A 21,688-nucleotide genomic window follows, 5' to 3' on the forward strand; every position below is an offset into this window, starting at 1 on the left:
CCCCGGGCAGGACACATCCTAGGTGGGTTAAGAAAACAAAGTTTATCCCATGCAGAGCTTTTTGTTACACTGAAAACTGGTTTAGTGTACCTCAGAACGAGGGTATTCTCCTGTCTGACTACAATTTCAAACCTTGCCCCTAGAGTATTATGACTTCCAGAAAAGTGACTGGAGCTGAAGATTACAACTTGGAATAGGATAAGGTGGCAAGTTTGTTTGATCTGTGAAGCTATCTCGGCAGCTATAAAAAGCAGGTTTGTTCTGTTCAGAGCGTTTAGTGTCAAAACCGAAGACGTCTGTGGAAGCTCAATGACAATGTAACCAACTCTGAGGAACACTCACTTGTCACAGCCTTGGACCAAGAAAGAACATAACCTCTGTTTCAGAGACTAAGTAAAAAGGTAAAATCTTTGACCAGAATTATATGCTTGGAGTCTCTTACCTCTTCTCTATGGCAGTAGACCTTCAATAACATCTATGTCCCAGTAAACCACAAACTTTACTTTTTCATAGTACTTTTTACCCTAAAAAAATCATTTCTCCAATTCCTATTAACTTGTTCTAATGATATTTGCTTTGTGATACCTTTAGCTGTTTGCTGTCAAAGGCATGCGGTCTACGGGGGTGTGATCTGCTGAACAGCGGAATGGCCACTCACTCAGTGTGCACCGCCGGCTCGGCTTGTAATCCTCCAATAATCCTGGCATTTGGTGGCGTGGCGAGCCCACAAATTACATCCTTGACCTGCTGACCCACTGTGGACCGACGCGGATTGAGATCCACGTTCCATCGGGCTCTGAGGCATAGGAACGGAGGTGATGCCTGCTGCCTGAGCGGCCCATATCCGATGTGCATGTGGAGCGCGGCTGTCCTGAAAGTCGAGCCCGGGGCTGCTGTGGTGCTACGGACCGAGAACTGGTGACAGAGACAAGGAGGACCTGTGACTGCCTGCTCGCTATTGAAGGTGGATGAGACACTAGCATGGGACAGTGGAAAGATTGTGCTTGGTGGAGTTTGGTCCCAACTGGCACAGGTGGAGGACTTTGAATGTGGAAAGGGGAGGCTGCGGCGCGACAAGCCAGCCTGCCGCTGCCATTTTGAGAATTCTAAGGCCGCAAGGGAGGTGATATCGGGGGCACTCCGGTAAGAAATCTCGACCCCCTTGATGGCTGCTCCTCACTGATGTGCCTTGCGAAGTGCTTTAAGGAGCTGGGGCACACGTTGTGGTAGGTGCGAGTCAGCCATTGCGCCCAAATCCCTAACTGCGGGGAGAGGGTAATCACTGCTGTGGGCGAGAGGTCATTTGGAGACATTTGCGACAGAAGTGGGGCAGAAAGAGGCATCCCTTTGCGGAGTACCTGTGCACCCTTGGTCGCTCCCTTCGCTTCCTGTGCCCTGAACCGCACTTTGTGGTACCATAGCACCGTGGTCCCAGTAGCGGCAGCTGCGTGACTGCCCTGCTGCCCGATCCCTTTACTGCTAGGAGATAAACATTGCTGGTGCTGGCGCAGGGCCACAACATACAGTCCCTGTGGCGTCTTGAAATTGAAATCCCTGGAGTATATGCGCTTCCCAAACTTCCTGAGTGGTGCCATGGAACGAGTCTGCCCGAACACATCTGCGCTAGGCACGCTCCTCTGTGATGATGCTCCTGCTCCCCGGTGCAGCCTTGACGGAGCACCCCCCTCTACACTCTGAGCTGTGAAGTTGTCTGCTGGCCTACCTTCCCTACCATACCTGGCCGGCACTGGTGCCATAGACTGTTGCAGGTGCACAAGTGGATACAGGTATAATGCAACATTGGGGAGCTGAGAAGCTCCTGAGCTGGGACAAGCTACATTGCACACCCTGAGTTGAGTTCATTGCAGAGAGAGGGTCGGCGGCTGAGGATTTGCTTGTGGCTGAGTTTGTTTCGGTTTCTGTAGCACTTTGTCGGATTGCTTTTTAATGGACAAACAGGATGCCAAACAGCCGAAGCTCAATTTTGATAAACGCTCTACGCGCCAAACTGAGTCGCCTTCTGAAACGCAAACGGATGACCAGCAGGAGATGCACTCTGAAGACCAAGGGGAGGACTTGCGCACCCTCATGCACCAGCCTGAGAAAGATCAACTCCAAATTAGACACTCTGACCACGCAGCTGGACTCGGTCAAGGCTCAAGTCAATGTTCATGAAACTCGCCTGGATGTCTTGGAAAACCGGCACACTGAATTCCACGAATTCCGAGTGGAAACTAAAGAACAACTGTTGAATATGGATAAACTTTTGGGGTCATCCGTGCCAAGAATGACGATTTGGAGGCGAGGCCACATAGAAATAACCTAAGTATTACTGGCATTCTGGAGACCACCGCAATTACCATGGTGGAAACCTTTGTGACGGACCTTCTGCTTACGCTGTTTGACCTTCAGCTGTCCCCTGTCTTCCTGGTGGAAAGGGCGCACAGATCCCTGGGTCAAAAACCTCCTATGGGGGTGCCGCCTAGACCGATATTGGCCAAGTTGCTGAACTATCAGGACCGGAATAATATATTAAGAATGGCGAGGGAAAAAGGCCAGCTGTACTATCAAGGGAACAATATTTCTTTTTATCCGGACCGTACCTTGGCTGTACAGGGGGCGAGACACGAATTTCTTAAAGCCAAGCGAATACTTCTTCAGGCGCAGATCCCCTAATCCTTGCTCCACCCTGCCAAGTTGAAAGTTTTGTATGATGGTACCAAGCATTACTTCACTGATACGAAATCTGCCCTAAAATTCGCCAAGCATATCGGGGGAAAGAAAGGCAGGGACCCTCGTGGAGCTGCACCGTCAGCGACTGGCCAGCTTAGTGACAATGACTGATTTTGACACTATCTCTGCTGACCTAACTGCCCTCTCAACACAGCGCCAAACTATGTGGTAATCCTTATAGATGTGACTGTGGGTTTTCAAGTTGTACCTTATTCAGTTAGTAAATTTGCCTAGGGATGTCAGGGAGAGCTTGTAGCGTACACTGCAGAATTCCCAGCCAACCTGTTAATTCAGGGGTCATAGATGGTGCCACTACGCCCCCATGGGAAGTTTCCCGTTCATTTTAAGGAGCCTGTTATGTTTTACTTTACTAGGGGGGTTATTCTGCAACCTGATTGGGCGGTTGGAGTGGGTGTGGGGTGGGTGGCGGGGATTGTTTTTTTGTTTGATGCCTGTATGCATATTAGATGTTGGTCAGTCAGTCAGTCAGGATATCTTTATTCGACTTATTACAAGTCATACAAAGAAACATAAACAATAAACAGTAAAACATAACATAGGATACATATGCCCATACATACATAGCCCGGCATTTTCATAAAAGTCATTAAAACTACAGATAAAAGTTAAATACTATACAAATGTTAAGACTATACAAGTTCATTCATAAAAGGTACTAAGGCGAGTTTAGACCGACAGCTTTTGCCCTAGCTGCGGCAACTAAGAAATTCGCGGTGCAAAAGGTAGTGCGGGGATTTGACAAAAGCTGTAAATAAAGCAAGGCTGGACGAACCTGAGTGAAGCCCGCTTCTTTCAGGACAGGGAGTAGGTATTTTTTCCTCTGCTCCTGAAAAAAGCTACAAAACATGACGAAATGCAGTGTGTCCTGCACCGAGAAGTCGTCACATCTACAGGGTGGGGCTTCATCTGGCTTCTGCCATCCCTTATATGAACCAAGATGATAGTGTATCAGGTTAAACCTGAACTTGGTTAGCAGAAACCTATGGTAGGGAACGGTTACAAAAATAAGATAAGGTGCAATTGAAGGGGCGCTAACCAAAAGGTTATGAGACCTAACTGATGGCTTCAATAATTCTGCATCCTCACGATGCGCTTCCTTCCTATACATAAATGCCTTTTTTATGTGACCTATATCTTCCACCCTGATTTTATCTGGGCATAGAAAGAGCTCAAGGCGGCCCAGGTCGGTAAAAGATTTAATTAGGTATGCCATCCATGGGATACTACTATGTTTATCTAACGATAAAACATCCTTCAGGATTGTATGGTTTAGTGGGAGGTCTTCGTTTAGCCATAATTTCAGCCATAGAATCAGGGGTGCTAAACTCAGTAGGTCTGACAGATATGGTAGGCCCACCTCTTGATGGATTGAGTAGGTTGGGGTAGACTGAGGGACAGATAAAAGGGATCTAATAAATCTGTTTTCCGCTCTCTGGATAGGGTCAAGGTTAGCGTAGCCCCACAAAGGCGAACCGTAAAGTGCAATAGCCACTGGCTTGCTCTTATAGATCTTTAAAAGAGCTTCCATGAGCCGGCCTCCCAGCTTGCCAGCAAAACCAAGGATCGCTGAGGAGGATCTAACTACCGCCAACTTTTTGGCTCTTATCTGTGGTCCCCATGTTCCCTTTTGATCAAATAAAACACCCAAATAGGGGAATGTCGTTACCATTGAGACGGGGACCCCACTACAAAAGAAAGATTTGTGCCTTTTTTTGGTGCACTCGCGCCCCATTACCATAGTGTGTGATTTTGATACATTCACCTTCAAGTCCAAATTATTCATAAAGATGCCAAAAGCGTCCAAAAGAGTCTGGAGGCCAACACCAGTTCGAGCAATCAGCACGGCGTCGTCAGCGTACAGGAGTGCCGGAATTTGCACATCCCCTGCACGTGGGACGTCCGCGTTCAGGCCGCGCAAATGTGCCCCCAAGCCGTTAATATAGATGGTAAAAAGCGTGGGGGCTAAGATGCAGCCTTGACGTACCCCCTTTAAGGATTTAAATAATGGGGTGCATCTGCCATTGTTTGACACTCGGACTGCTGCGAAGAGCTCCTGATGCATAGTGGCCATGAACGAGACCAAAGCTTCTTCGATGCCCAGCTCCAGCAGGATCACCCACAATTTTGATCTATTAACGAGATCGAACGCCGATGAAAGGTCCATAAAGGCGAGAAACACAGACCCCTCCTTGGCAACAGTATACTTGGAAATAAGGAGATGCAAGTTAGTACATTGTTCAATGGTACCCTTTCTCTCTCTAAAACCGTATTGCAAGTCAGATAGGCCTCCACGTCCTCGATGTTCTCCCTCAATCTGGCTAACAGAACTCTACCCAATATTTTTATAGTCGAATCCAGTAGGGATATGGGCCTGTAGAAAGCGGGGTCGTCCCTGCGCCCTTTGTTTTTGAAGATGGGGACGATCGTGGATATGGCCCATGTGGCAGGCGCCGGGTTGCCGTTCACTGCGTTAAACAAATTTGCCATAACCTCGGCCCATAGCTTGGGAGAGAACATGAAGAAGTCGGCCGGGACCCCATCCGGACCAGGTGCCTTGTGTTTGGTGGTTGCCAGGAGTGCTTTTTCAACTTCTTGCGAGTTGAAGATGATGGGGTGTACGTTTTTACTAGTCATCTGAACCCTTTTACTACCTTCGTCATCATCTCCCCCATATACATTTTTGAAAAAGGACAACCATGTTTCATCAGCGATCACACAGTCCATGGGTGCGTTGTTATCTTCCGCAAATAGCGGTTGCCTTAAGATCTCCCAAAATCTCCTACTGTCCTTTAGTACAGCCGCGGAAAGGAGATTATCCCAGGTTTCGCATTTGATTGCGTCTTTGCGGTTTTTTGTGGCCGCTTTGTAGATCTTCCTTTTTCTAGAGATTTCAACTCTATCCCTGGGTACAAATTTTAGTGCCGCTAGCAGTTCTCTGTGTGCTTTCGAGCATTCATGATCAAACCAGCGCTTGTGACCTTGTACTCCCGGGTGGTTTTAACCAGGAGATCCTTAGAGACTTGGGCGCAGATTGCCTCATATGCTGCGACTATGGTGTGCCCTTGTGTATCCGGGTTTCTACAAAGCTCAACTTGAACTTTAATTTTGGGGAAGCATTTATTAAAGAAATTGTCCGGTATCACTTTAGCCCACTTCACTCGTCTGTTTTGATCAGCGGTCCTCAAAGGATGTGCCACTTTCTCCGTTGCTGGGGGTGCCCCCATGTAGGCACCCCAGGCCACTTCAAGAAGGACTGGGTTGTGATCGCTGAAGTGAGTGGGTACGGTGCAATAGGCCATAGTCCAGCTTAGAATTCCCCGAGTTACGAAAATATAATCGATCACTGTACCATGTAGGGTGCCGGTGAAAGTTGGAGTTCTCAGGGCACAGTCGGGTTCAGTTAAATCAAAGTTGGCCAGGAGTTCCTCAAGCTCCTGCCCCTCTGCAGAATGTTCGAAATGAGGGCCCTGTATGGCTGCGTCCTCCGCATCCTTTGCATCACTACCCTTGCAGGCTAATTCACACAGATGAATATTAAAATCGCCTAATAAAATTAACTCATAAGCAAAATTTTTATCCTGAAGTACTGTATTTAAAATGGTATCTAGGCTTGCGATATTACGACCATTATAATCGCTATTCCTAGAATTATAAAAGTTTACATATAGTGACTTACAGTCTTTGCTGGTCACCCTCTCGATCATTAAAATGTTATCTGAATCAGAGCTGATCTGCCTATAGCTGCCTTTTAGAGTCAGTGAGAACAAGATCGCCAAGCCCCCCTTGGCTCTGCCCGCTCTACTAGGGACTGCAGGTTTAGTAAAACTAATGTACCCATCCCACCAAAGGTTATACGCCGTATCCCAGGTTTCTTGCAAGGCGATAATATGATACTTAGAAATAAAACTTAGCCATGCATGATCCTGGCGTTTGGCGTTTAAACCCGCCAACTTCCAACTCATTATCTTACAGTGGTCAGTGGATGGTCTTGAGTCTACTATTGCATTCTCATCTGCGCTTTCAGCTATTGGATGTTGCAATACCTGACCGCCACCTGTAACTGATGAGTCGAACGCCTCCTCCCGTTCTTGGGCTGCTTCTGGTTCGAGTCAGTCGCAGGAATTTAAGTCTGACAAGGGAGCGAATCTGTTGCCAGTGCCAAAACCCCACTCAAAAGGGGTGGCTGCCTGGGCCTGTCCAAATGGAGCTAGGTTCCACAGAGGTTGTGGGGTTATTGGATGTACCGGAAACTGATCGTTTCCCAACCATTGTGTAGGCCTAAAACCCCTGGTGTTGTAGTCAAAGCCCCTTATACCAGAACCCCAAACATTCCCTCTTGGCTCTTGTCCCAGAGGTGGCCTGATGTTTAGGTCATTTGGGCGATAGGGTCTACCTGGCTCCCTATAAGCTATTGGTTGAGACCAATCATTATGGTGACGAAGTCTAGGGCCCCCTCCCCATCTGTCAGCATTGGTAGATCTTTTGTAGGTAGGAAGTTTAGGTAAGGTGGTAAACCTATTTTTGTCAAAAAAGAACTTGAGGGTGAGAGGAATTATGGAGCCACTTCGTCGTTGGGGCGGGAAAATGTTGTTTAAAATGTCTGGGAGGACCTCAGCATTGGCAAAGTTTAAGATGACACAATCCCCTTGAAACTTTTTGGGCTTGCTACCGATCCATGGGACCCTCCTTGACATAACAATATCCCCTGCCAGCTTATCAAAGCCCTGTTCTGTCATAAACATGTTATTGGTTAGCCAATGTAACGCTTTGTCTTTTAGGTCCTGGTTGGACTCTGCTTTGCCTTGCGTTAAGACTGGGACGTTGGCCAACACCAGGACAACCGGCGAGGCTTCCAAGATAAATTGGGCAGAAATGTCCACTTGGTGTGCTTCCGCTATAGCGGCAGATGTACTAATGCTAGGGACTACAGTATCTGCAACCTGGCCCCCTGCGGGTAATGGTGGTAGTGAGGGTGATGGGGGCGGGAGTGACGGCCCTTGCTGTATGGGTTGCGAGCTACTCTCATTAGGGGTGGCTTCTACGTTTGTGGGTATTAAGTTTGTGACGAGGGAAGATAAATTTTCAACCTCGTCTGCCAGCTTACTATGTACTGCACCCAACTTTTTTACCTCAGATGTTAATTTGTCCAATTTCCCTATCATGGGTTTAATTATGGTCCTGATTTTAATATCAATCATATCTTGGATTCTGTTAAAGAGGTCCTCGTCGATTGTACTTCTTGGCTCAATGTCAGTGACAGGATCGAGCTGTTTCCTTGCTCGAGTCGGGGGTGGTGTAGCGGCCTTCTTCCTGCTAAGATGTTTGCCCCCGCGTTTCGCTGTAGATTTCCGACAAGCTCTGATAGCCCTTGTGGCAATTTGCGGAGAGTGAAGAACTACTTCCGTGGCATCTGTCTGCTGATTTAGATCATTGGTGGTGTTATCTGATAAGTCGATCAGATCTTGTCTATCTGATTGGAGGTCAGAGTCAGCTTTATCCTCGGAATCCGGATCTTGAGAAATCAGAATTTCTGGAGTCCCTGGGGGATTATCTGGCAGTAGTTCAGATGACTCAGAACTTAGGGCGCTTATCAATGGACTTACTGGCGGCAAAATGGGTGATTGACTCAACCCAAGAGATTGCCTGCGCTTATTATTGATATCGTTAACTACTTGCACAAGATATGAGTCTAAGGTGTTCACAGACTCAGCTGGGGCAGGGACCCGTTTTTTCCCCATACTTAGGATAATATCAGAGGAAGAAACAGAAACCCTGACGTCAAGACGAGCCGAGTAGGTTGTACTGCTGGAAATGATGGAGCGATAACGATAATGTGGCAGTAATGCAATGTAAAAACCAGAAAGTCACAAAGGGTACAGTACCTTAGTTTGCAGCAAATAAGTGTAATGGGGATGGCCTAGCCTGACCTTTTCGTGCCTCTGAGGGCCACAGAGGGCCCGCCCTTTGCCCAGGCTTCGCCCCGGGCGTCCCGCTCGCGTCCCGCGACGCTGAGGGCTTCCACCTATGTAGCGCCCCTCCCGGCGCTTTTGCGGCGTCGGGGAACGCGCCGCCGCTATGCCCGATGGGAAGTGTAGTCCCTAGGCGGCGGCGCGACTGGTGGCAGGATTCCGGTGACTGTGGCTGGCTGAACGAACCGCTGCTCCGCTTCTGTAGAGCTCTCCGAGCGCTTTCCTCACTCTGCGCTACCAGGTAGGGCTCTGCTCCTTTTGGCAACTGTAATTGCGCCTCACCCCCGCTCCACCGAGGGCTTCCACCTATGTAGCGCCCCTCCCGGCGCTTTTGCGGCGTCGGGGAACGCGCCGCCGCTATGCCCGATGGGAAGTGTAGTCCCTAGGCGGCGGCGCGACTGGTGGCAGGATTCCGGTGACTGTGGCTGGCTGAACGAACCGCTGCTCCGCTTCTGTAGAGCTCTCCGAGCGCTTTCCTCACTCTGCGCTACCAGGTAGGGCTCTGCTCCTTTTGGCAACTGTAATTGCGCCTCACCCCCGCTCCACCGAGGGCTTCCACCTATGTAGCGCCCCTCCCGGCGCTTTTGCGGCGTCGGGGAACGCGCCGCCGCTATGCCTGATGGGAAGTGTAGTCCCTAGGCGGCGGCGCGACTGGTGGCAGGATTCCGGTGACTGTGGCTGGCTGAACGAACCGCTGCTCCGCTTCTGTAGAGCTCTCCGAGCGCTTTCCTCACTCTGCGCTACCAGGTAGGGCTCTGCTCCTTTTGGCAACTGTAATTGCGCCTTAGATGTTGGTCACTGTACACACCCTGTGTTTTGACTTTTATGCTCACTAAGTGCTTACTCCACGCTGCAGGACTCTGTCCAGACATGCACACGCAAAACCACTGAACATGTTAACGTGGAACATCAGAGGGCTGAATGATGGTCGTAAGTCCAGGCTTGTACATGCTTATTTATCCAGACATAACATTGATGTCTGTTTGTTGCAGGAGACACATTTAAACGCTGCACCCTCTCAGAGACTGCAACACAAGCTCATCCATTTACTCTAATTACGCCAAAAGGGTCGCTGTGCTGGTTCGACAGGGGATAGACTGGGGTGAGAGGGAGTACACAGAGATCCTGAGGAGAGGTTTGTCATCATATGTGGAGTGCTAGGGCCGCTTTCCCTGGTGATTGCAGAGATCTATGGCCAAAATGCCAACTCCCCCGATTTCTTTCACGATGTATGGTCCAGAATTAAGGCGCCAGGGTATGAAACCGTACTGTTGGGTGGAGATTTTAATGCCATATTGGATGATGCCATGGACAGAAAGGGGGTAGCTCGCGCCTTACACCTGGCTGCAAGTGCCACTCTGCAATCCATTGTTACAGATGGGAACCTAGTAGACATATGGCGCAACAGACACTCCCTGGTGAGGGAAGGCACATGTATATCAGATCATCACTGTGCGTGGTCACGCCTGGACTTCTGGTTGGTCTCCAGGGACGCTGTGGCCTGGACTGTTAATGTCTCACACTAGCCGCGCACACTGTCAGACCATGCCCCATGCTTGCTCCAGATGTTACTCCCGGGGTCACTCCCCCGTGTTTACCTGGCAACTCCCACCACATGCTTTGCTAGATGGGGCCTTTAAGGAAGAGATACGGAGGGATATCACTGACTGTTTTGCTAACAATGTGGGATCTGTGGATTCTGAAGCATTACTCTGGGAGGCTTTTAAGGTGGTGATTAGAAGTCAGTGCATTGCGAGGCAGGCGGGGTTTTGAAGGCAATTTGGGGCACACTCACCTTCTTGGAGACACAGATTAAGGCACTTGAGGACACCTTTTACTCCACAAACGATCCCCACACTGTGCAGAAATTGAAATCTCTACTGTTAGATTACGCGGAGGAGGCACAGCGTGAAACGAAATTCCTGGGCAAGTATGCCGAGGCCCGTAGATACGGCGAAGGGGACAGGCCGGTTCGCACTCTTGCTGGTATGATTAGACCATCTAAATCAGCGATGTTTGTTCATGAGATACGAAATCCGCGGGGTGACATGGTTAGAAGCCACGTGGGAGTGTCTGGTGAGTTCTCCGCATTTTATTCCCGGTTGTACATGAATACTCAGGAGGCGTGTCCAGAAGAGCCCTGGGCGAAGCACTACACTACGCTTGCGTAGTTTGCGAAGTTTGCGCAACTTTGCACTACGCAAGCTGCACGTAGCACAATGCGAACATGCATAGTGCAGCGTATTTTTTTGCTTGTTCGCGGTCCTCAACGTCATGTTTGTGAACGCGAGCAAGAAAAATGACATCAATCAATCAATCAATCAATCACGGCAAGCAAGCTACTCACCCGAAGGATCTCAAGGCTCTGGGGGAGAGGGGTATGTTACTGCTCGAACAGCCAGGTCTTGAGCTTCTTCCTGAAGGAGAAATGGTCTTGGGTTCACCGAAGGTGGGTGGGGAGGGAGTTCCAAGTCTTGGCTGCCAGGTAGGAGAAGGATCTTCCTCTGGCGGTGGCTCTGCGGATGCGTGGTACGGTGGCGAGTGCGTGGCTGGTCGATTGTAGCTGGCGGGTTGACATGTAGAAGGTCATGCGGTCGTTGAGGTACTTGGGGCCCAGGTCGTGGAGAGCCTTTTGTGCGTGGGTGAGGAGTCTGAACGTGATTCTCTTGCTGATGAATTTATACCTCCCCCAGTGGCACCCGAGGGACAAGTGGTACCGGATATTGAGCTCCTTTTATATCATAGAATAGGCACTGCATGCCGTTCTCTCTGGGAGGAATTCCCGAAGGCACCGCCGACCGGAGAGATTCTCAATGGGGGTGGTCAGGTTTCTCATTGCTAGTGGTTGCACATGCTCGCGACCGCTCGCAATGAGAAACTACCAATTCGCGTTGAGAAAGCTGCTGCTCGAGTAAAAATCTACTTGAGCAGCAGAAAACTACAGCTCGCACTGTGCAAGATGTCGTTTTCAATGATTGCACAGTGCCGGATGCTTGTCCGCACTGTGCAATCATTGAAAACGCATCTTGCACAGTGCCAACATGCTACTACGCAGCTTGCGTGGTGCTACGTGAAGTTTGCATTGTGCGAAGTGCACCTCGCGTAGCGCTACTTCGCGAACTACGCCCACCCTTACTTATATGCAGATGATGTCACGCTTTACATTATAAACTCTGAAGAAAACCTGGACTGAGAGAGTTCATACGCTTTGGTGGAATTTCAGGTGTCTTTATAAATTGGGCCAAGTCTGTGATATTCCCGTAAATGGATGGTACCCCTCCCATTGACGTCGGAATTCTCCTTGCGCTGCGATGCTGTTGAGGTCAAGTATTTAGGAGTCTGGATTAGTCGTGATACGCAGGAGGTGGGGCTAAGCTGCCTCTGTCGTTAGCTGGCAGAATATCACTGCCCAAAATGGTTATCCTCCCAAAAATGTTATATTTGTTTGTTAATATACTGATCCCACTCACCAGACACTTTTTGTATACCCTCAAATCACGCCTGATCACACTGGTGTGGGCCGGGAAACAGGTTAGAGCTTCTTGGGAACTACTGACTCTCCCACTACGACAGGGTGGTTTGGGAGCCCCTAACATGCAGCTGTATGCACTATGTGCTCAAGCACAGTTTTTGCTTTCCTGGGTGCACCTGACCCCCTTCCAGCCACACGTAGCAGTCGAAACTGACGCAATGACCCCCATTCTACTTAAGGTCGTGCTGTATCAAAAGCCACACCACCCTCGCAGCAACATAGACTCTGCTGGGACCCTCTGCTGGTCGTCGGATGAACTGCGCAAAAGGGCAGGGATCCCTTTGCTTTATGCCCCTTCCGTCCCCCTCCCACAAAATCCAATGATGCCTTGCATACGAGACAGTATGAGTAAGACCTTAGCTCAGAAAATGAGTCTTCAGATGTTTGAGGACCTATACCCTGGAGATGAATTTATACCTCCCCCAGTGGCACCCGAGGGACAAGTGGTACCGGATATTGAGCTCTTTTTATATCATAGAATAGGCACTGCATGCCGTTCTCTCTGGGAGGAATCTTGTTACACGCCTATACACTCGCATGCAAGATACCGCTCCGATAGTAACGCCAAACTCTCATAAGTATTGGAACGATGAGCTAGAAACACCACTGACCAAATCTCAATGGGAATATTGTTGTGGACAGCTCTCTGAGCTCTCCCCGAACTATAAGCTAAGATTGATCCACTTCAAATATTTGCATAGGTACTACAGAACTCCGGTGAGCCTCCACTGTATGGGTATTCGAGCCGAGGGTAATTGTTGAAGATGTGAATATGCCCCAGCTACATTCCTTTACACAGCATGGTATTGTCCCAAGATAGCTGATTTCTGGATGCAGATCTTTAAGTCAGTGAACAACATATTGGGGATGTCACTGGACACGACCACTACACTTTGGGGTATGTAAAGGACACTCCTCCCAAGTTACATAAGCTGCATGCCCTTCTCCTTCTGTTTGCAAAGCGACAGGTCACTGTCCACTGGGACAGATAACAAGTGCCCTACATTAAAGATTGGGTTAGGGACATCACATACGGACACACACAATTGAGTACATTTTGGGAATTGATGCCGCCCTCTTCTAGACCCCGTAATATTGGGATCCATTCTTAACTTAGAACGCTGGTTCACAAACAACGACTGAAGGGGTGGATGTGGAGTCCTCGCAGACTGCATCACAAATGTGATACATTCACACCTCACACCTAAAAACTTCTTCCACTCTTGGAGTACAGGAGAAGCTATATATGGCCAGTGGTTGGATGTGAAATGTAATAATGTAATAATGGCCCGCTCAGGGCAGGTTATGTGCAGCATTGTTACTTATGTTTTAATACTGATAAAATGTGTGTATATTCTACTGCTTAATCAATATCATGCCTGAGGTTTGTAGAAGGTGGGTATGGTGTAGACTGTCATAATCATTATGTACTGAAGTGACCCTACATGTATGTGCTCCTTTATTGATCCATGTCAAACTGGCGTGGGTGTTTAGAAATTTCTATTGGTGTGTGAATGCTTTCAAATATTGCATTTTCTATTTTACAGTGAGTGATGAAAGATTATACTAGTGTGTGATGAGGTGTATTTGATTGTCACATGGATGATGTCATCGGTGATGTCATCAGTGATGTCATTTGAGATGTCATCAGTGATGTCATCAGTGATGTCACTGACCATGTCATGAATGATGTAATATGTGACATCATCAGGAGTGGATTGCGGGTGCGCGAGTTATAGTGAGTACAACTAACTATAACGGGGGAATTTCAATGGTTTTGTATGAGTAAAATGTCCAGCTAACTTTAACTGGTGTGAAACCTATGTTTTTTTCAGTGAACTTCAAAGGTTTTTTAAATGCTAATTCTTAACTATAACGAGTGTGAAACCTATGGGGCCTTATTTATGAGCCCCTTATGCCTCCGGAACGTCCCTTTTTGTGACGTTCCGGTGGCGCAGAAGACTGTGTGATATTTATCAGGTAGGACTAAGCCACTTTTTGTGGCGTAATCCTGTGTGATAAATATCAGTCCCTTTAAAGCAGTGTCCTGCGTTAAAGAGGCGTGCAATGGGTGTTGCTGGGGCCGTTCCCAGCAGCATCCATGGACTTGAGTAATTTATAGCATCCGCAAAGTCAGTCTTTCAAAAATTTCAAAGTATAGGACAAGATATTCCAAATCCAATTATTTCCCCCAAAAAGTCATAAACCGTGTCCGTGGGTCATATCTGCCCAAACGCCGATATTCCGAATGATTGAAAGGACTTTTCTTGAAAAAAATTTGGATTTGGATTATCATGTCCTATACTTTGGAATTTTTGAAAGACTGACTTTGAGGATGCTATAAATTATTCAAGTCTGCCGGAATAGTGTGGGTAAAATTGATACCTAGTCACTTTGAATAATAATGTACTTACGTCTCGTCTAACATTTGGAAGAAATATCTAGTTATATGACAACAGGATACCGACATAACTTGAAGGAAATAAGAACGCCCTGAAGAAGTTCTGTTGTACAGAACGAAATGCGTCGGCTGGCTGTGGTACATCAACTTAAGGAAAATAAAAGCATTTGAATATACACCAAGATTCAGCGCTTCAATAAGGACTCTAAGTGATATGATTTGATTGGACTTGTTGTGCAAGTGGTGCTGAGCCAAACTTTGGAATATTCTCCACTACTCTCTACTACTCACTCTCTACTACTCCACTACTCTCTAATACTCACTCTCTACTACTCATTCTCTACTACTCTACTACTCTCTATTACTTTCTCTCTACTACTCACTCCCTACTACTCACTATCTACTACTCTCTACTCTCTACTATTCACTCTCTACTACTCTCTCTCTACTACTCACTCTTTACTACTCACTCTCTACTACTCTCTACTATTCACTCTCTACTTCTCACTCTCTACTACTCTCTACTACTCACTCTCTTCTACTCTCTCTCTACTACTCTCTACTACTCACTCTCTACTACTCACTCTCTACTACTCTCTACTACTGTCTCTCTACTAGTCTCTACTGCTCACTCTACTACTCACTCTCTACTACTCTCTACTATTCTCTCTCTCTGCTACTCACTCTCTACTACTCACTCTCTACTACTCTCTACTACTCACTCTTTACTACTCTCTGCAACTCACTCTCTACTGCTCTCTACAACTCACTCTAATACTTACTCTCTAGTACTCACACTCTACTACTCACTCTCTACTACTCTCTACTACTCACTTTACTATTCACTCTACTACTCTCTACTACTCACTCTCTGCTACTCTCTCTACTGCTCTCTACTACTCTCTACTACTCACTCTATACTCTCTATTACTCACTCTCTACTCTCTACCTCTCTACCTCTCTCTACTTCTCTCTCTACTGGTCTCTACCTCTCTACCTCTACCTCTCTAGCTCTACCTCTCTACCTCTACACCTCTACCTTTACACCTCTACCTCTCTACCTCTCTCTACACGCACACATATACACATATATACGCATACATATGCATATGCATTTATCTATATCATTTAAAAAACCATAGGTTTCAGGCCTTATATAGTTAGGAATTAGTATTTAAAAAACCATTGAAATTGTTGCTATATCGTTAGTTGTACTAACTATATTTTGCGCACCCGCAATCCACTGCTGATGTTGACACATATTACATCATTCATGACATGGTCAGTGACATCACTGATGACATCACTGATGACATCTCAAATGACATTCGGGCTGTAGTCATGTCTAAAGGTCCCTATGGAAATTAACATGAGGAAAACACGCTTTGGGACCCCCTTTCGGCCCCTGCTTGATGAATCCCCCCTAAACTTTCAGGGAAGGAGCGGAGCGGAGCTGGCCTAAATTCTGGAAAGTTACACACAGAATCCTCAATCAGCGCCAAAGTTATTCCCAATAGAATGTTGGGGATTTCCTATGGTAACTAGGTCCTAACTATATATATCTACTGGCGACCGCCAGTAGGTAATGTATGTGTATATATATATATCTATATCTGCGCAAACTCCAAAGACAGCCACTACTGGTTCTAGCAAACATCAGAACCCTCCAGGCAATGAGGAGACGGACCACGGACTGGATACACAGATGAATTTATTTATCCATGGGTTGAAAGTAGCGAGGGCAAGACGCGTTTCGGGCTTACAAAGCCCTTGTTCACATGCAACAATTCAATGTTAGTTTTTCTTTTTTATAATGCAGTGCAAGCCCGCCTACCCGCCCTTTCTCTCTCAGGTCACATGATCATAGACATAAACAAAAGTTTTGTACATAACGTAATGTCAAACTCAAAACTATAAATCTTATTTTGTTATTAATGGTTCAATTATTTTCTAGTGCATAATAATTGTAGTAATGTTTAAATATTGCTGGATAAATCCAAAAAGCAAGTATCAGCTTATATGAAATTGTACAATGAATAACCATCTATAGAAACCAGATATATTTCGCTTTTCAAACTGATTTGGGATGAATCCCTGTGCAAATCATAGCAAAACGGTAATGTAAGTACTGACATATATGCAAAGTTGCTTAATAATGATAGCATAGATGATAGTATTATGGGATAAATCCCTGTGCAAATCCTAGCAAAAGACCTGTGCAAAATAGCAGAAAGTACAAAATTATGCAATTTATATAAAACCATTAAATTGATCGCAATTATTTCATTTATGCAAGGTGCAATTAACAAATTGTACCCATTATCGCGACCTTTGATAGAATGGGGGACGGGGTGGTGGAAAAAGTGCAAATATTAACAGTGTTGTTGAATTGCAATCTGCAAATCATGGAGATTAATAAAGTGCATAAGTGCCAATGGAGGGAAATTTAATTATAAGGAAAAGGGAAACAAAGTGCTGAGAGTTTATGATGATAAAATTCTGTGTAAATGGTACATATATGTTATTCTAGACTCAAAGGAAATCTAAATTTGTTTCCTTATTGTTGATCCGAATAAATTCATATATAAAAACTATTAATACCACTATAAATAAATCATCATTTAAAAGTTATAGAAAAGGACACCACATATTATAAATAAGTGTTAAAATCAGTTCTCACATCTAAGGTATAAAAAATATATATATACCTAAAATACCCAGTGAAAAAATATATATATATTTGATAGGAGAAAGCGGAGCAATAATTAGAAAAGTGGCTGACAAGGAACTTGACCAGCCACTTTAATTACCATGTAGGACAGAAATATATTCAAGGAGAATTCACGGAAAACAGAATACCTCCCCAGATCACAGGGAACCTGACATATCTGGGAGAGAGCGAAGAGGGGGTACTAACTGGAAGTCTGGATATTTCGAGATATTTATGGTTTACAGCATATTAGAGTACGTTATTACAGAAAATGGCGTAGATCCTCCGTGTTGTTAAGGCCATTCGGCCATTTGCTATCAAATTCGAGGATCAAACTGGACTCTAATCTTCTTAACTTCAGCTCCCTGTTGCCTCCTCTTCTGGGTTTTGGGACAGAAGCTATCACATAATATGAGAGACAGTTAATATCTTTGTTATGCGTACTCTCAAAATGGCGAGCCACCGGGTATGCCTGGTCGCTATGGAGAATAGCCCTGATATGTTGCAAAATCCTGACGTGCACTTGCTGTTTTGTACTGCCAATATAGTTAAGGCCACAAGTGCACGTCAGGACGTACACAGCAAATTCAGTTTTGCACGTGTGACTACCCTTAATCGGAATATCAGCAGTAGAGAATGATGTTCTATAGTGGGTTTTATTGGTTCCGAACTTGCACGCTCTGCAAGAGGTGCACTTTCTGAAGCCTGCTGGCACTAGCCAATTGGGCTTTTGTTGCAGTTCAGGGCTACTTTGATCAAGAATAGCGCCCATATTTTGTGCTCGTCTGAATGTGACTAAGGGTTTGTCAGGTAGCATGCATCCCAAAACAGTGTCAGTTCGAATAGTAGACCAGTGTTTGTTTATGATTTGTCTGATTTTATTTTCCTGGCTACTAAAATCTGTAATAAATCTAGGACACTCTATATCTTCTGTTTCACTTTCGTTGGTGAGCATACTATTTTTATTAACCAGTAAACTAGCTCTGGATAGTTTTTCAGCTTTTGCTAGAGCCTGGTTAAAAATTAGATCAGAGTAACCACGGGCTTTCATCCTGACTCTCAATTCGTCAGAGCATCGTTGGAAGTCCACAGCAGTACTACATATTTTTTTTTTTTTTTAATCTCAGGATTTCTCCGTACGGTATGCTGTGGATAGTGTGCTTTGGATGTAGGCTTGAAGCATGGAGTGTGGTATTGCCAGCCGTGGCCTTTCTGTGCAAAGTGGTCTGGATGTGATTGTTGTCATCTACATATATCTTGACATCTAAAAATTCCGCTTGCCTGGCACTTATATTGGAGGTAAATCTTAGATTTAGGGGATTGTTGTTAATTTCAGCAATAAAAGTTAACGATTCTTCTTCCTCCCCTTGCCACACAATAAAAATGTCATCAATATATCTGAGATATTTGACAATTTTCTCTCGCACCCAAGTTTGGTGTTGGACCTGGAGGACCTGCTCCTCCCACCAGCCAACGTGTAAACACGCATAGCTGGGGGAGAAACAGGCCCCCATCGCCACACCCCTCAATTGCCTCCAGATTTCTTTGCCAAAAGTAAAATAGTTGTTGTTTAAACACCAGTTGATTAAACTTAGAATCACCTTGTTGTGTTCATACATTTCAGCAGGTCGGTGACCCAGGTAGTGACTAGTAGCATTAAGACAATCCTGGTGAGAGATAGATGTGTATAGTTGTTCAACATCAAGGGTGATAAGTAACATATCAGTCTGCCAATCCAAATCCTCTATCTTGGCTAAAAAGTCTGTTGTATCGCGAACAAAACTAGGGAGTTCTCGGACCCAATCCTGCAGGAAAAAGTCTATATATTGTCCCACATTTTCTCCGCAGCTGTTGATAGCGGAGATGATGGGCCTTCCAGGAATAGGTTTTGTTCCTTTGTGGACCTTGGGAATGAGGTACAGAGATGGCAGAACAGGATGCTCATTGTACATAAATTTGAATTCATCAGCAGAGATGAGACCTTCCCTACGGTATTTTAGAAGCAGTTTGTGCAAAACTTCATTAGCTTTTGAATACTCCTTGTTATTAGACTTCATATAACATGCCGGATCTTGCAATTGTCTCAATGCCTCAGTGGAGTATTCTGATTTTGGCCAAATAACAATGTTTCCCCCCTTATCTGCAGTTTTTATTACAATATTGGGGTTTTCTTTTAACTTTTTCATAAGTTCAAAGTATTTAGCCTGTTGCACATTGTACTTCTTTTTCTTTTGATTGTTAGTTCTTTGGTACAGATCCTTGATGTCAGCAATTATACAATCCTGAAAAACATCTACTGCGTCTTTTGCCATGATCGGTACAAAGTCAGATTTGCCTTTGAATGGCGTAATACCAGCACCCTTTTGAGCCACATGAATTTTCTCTAATCTTTTTTGTGTGCTGGTTTCACCATCATTGATCAAGGGTTGAGAGTTAGTAGCATTGTCTAAATCATTGATGTCAAGAAATAGTGGTATATCAGAGGCAGTAAGTTGTGCCACGCTTTCAATATTGTTCCTGCCAGTATTTGTATCTTTGTTGGTGGAGGATTTTAACTTTTGTAGTGCAAAGAATTTTTTCAATTTAAGTTTTCGGATGAAACGATATACATCTACTCTAGTGGGCGCATATTTAAAATTTTGTTCAGGGCAAAAATTCAGACCCAAAAGTAGAAGTTGCTGTTCAGCCTTAGTTAAGGTCACATCCGACAAATTGACAATGGATAGATTTAATTCTGTTTTTTCTTCTTCCATGTCTGGTTTGTTTTCTTGTTGTTGTTCCATCCTCCTTTCTTTGCATTTTCTTCTCCTTTCCCGTCTTTTTTTGTTTCTGCGGTTGTTGTTGTATTCTTTTGGCGTGGTCGCAAAGTGCGCAACCTTTCCTCCACTAAAAAACCCATCTCCTCATCTATTTCAAGAATGGGTAATGGGAGGCCAGTTGTGGTTGTATCATCATTGGAGCTCACTGACTCGCTGGATATTGAAGCGATATCAGAATTGGAACTCCCCATGTCAGGTTGTTGGTTTTCAGTTACTGTGGATGTGGTTGGCTCTTTTGTTGCCCCAGTACCTTTGCCTCTGAATTGTTGTCGTTTGGTAGCATTAAATTTGCGCGCAAAAGTAAATATCTGCCCATTGGCATAGTCTGCCGCATCACGCGCAAATTTGCTCACTTTTCTGGCTTTGATTTTGTCAGTATGTTTTTTCAGTCTCTCTTGCATTTCATTTTGTAATTTTTTTGTAATTTCAGTTTCTTCAAATGCACTTATTTGTTCTTCTAGTTTAATAATATTGGACAGGATATCTTCTCTATCAATTGCAGCATATTTAATTAAAATGTGGACCAAGTTCATAGAGGCAGCTAGATTGGACTGACCCCATTCCTTTAGCATTAAAGGGTTTGGATTTTCGAAACTTGGGGCCAACATAATTCTTAAGCCTCTTGGTACACGTTTTGCTTCAGCATATTTAGACAAGGAATAATGTTCCCACCATTTAGTTGCTTCAAGCCGTTTTTGTTTTTCTAAAGCTTTGTACAGGCTTTTAATGTCAGTTTCAGCTTGTGTCGTTAAATTGCTGGCAGTTTTTTCCACATTGCTGCTGGGCATTAAGACCTGATTAAACAAGTGCTCCGCTTCTTCCTCCCTCGCACGGAACTCCTCCGCAGACATTATCCTCGCTTATAACCCAATACTTGTTAGATATAGCACGCACCTTTGTTTCTGTTCACTCGGTGCAGCGTGCGATGTGTTCCCTTTCCCCAGCCGGGGACGTGACCTCCTCACCTCTGCTTTGCCGCTTTCACCGTGTGGTAGTTTTTCCCCGCGTTGTAGCTGCAGAACGCTGCAGCCGTGCCTTCCGACTCGGCCGCTGAGAAACGCCTCTACACGCCGGGAAATCCTGGATGTCAGGCCGCTAGAGGGGGCATCCGCATTATAATTCCATCAGGAAACTTGAGAAAGACGTAGCTTGATCGCGGATGCCTGCTTGTTGAGAAGGGGGTCCGTGAACGGAAGCAAGCTAACTTCCGTAATTGTATCTGCGCAAACTCCAAAGACAGCCACTACTGGTTCTAGCAAACATCAGAACCCTCCAGGCAATGAGGAGACGGACCACGGACTGGATACACAGATGAATTTATTTATCCATGGGTTGAAAGTAGCGAGGGCAAGACGCGTTTCGGGCTTACAAAGCCCTTGTTCACATGCAACAATTCAACGTTAGTTTTTCTTTTTTATAATGCAGTGCAAGCCCGCCTACCCGCCCTTTCTCTCTCAGGTCACATGATCATAGACATAAACAAAAGTTTTGTACATAACGTAA

This window comes from Lissotriton vulgaris, chromosome 6 (assembly GCF_964263255.1).
Source record: "Lissotriton vulgaris chromosome 6, aLisVul1.2, whole genome shotgun sequence".
NCBI lineage: Eukaryota > Metazoa > Chordata > Amphibia > Caudata > Salamandridae > Lissotriton > Lissotriton vulgaris.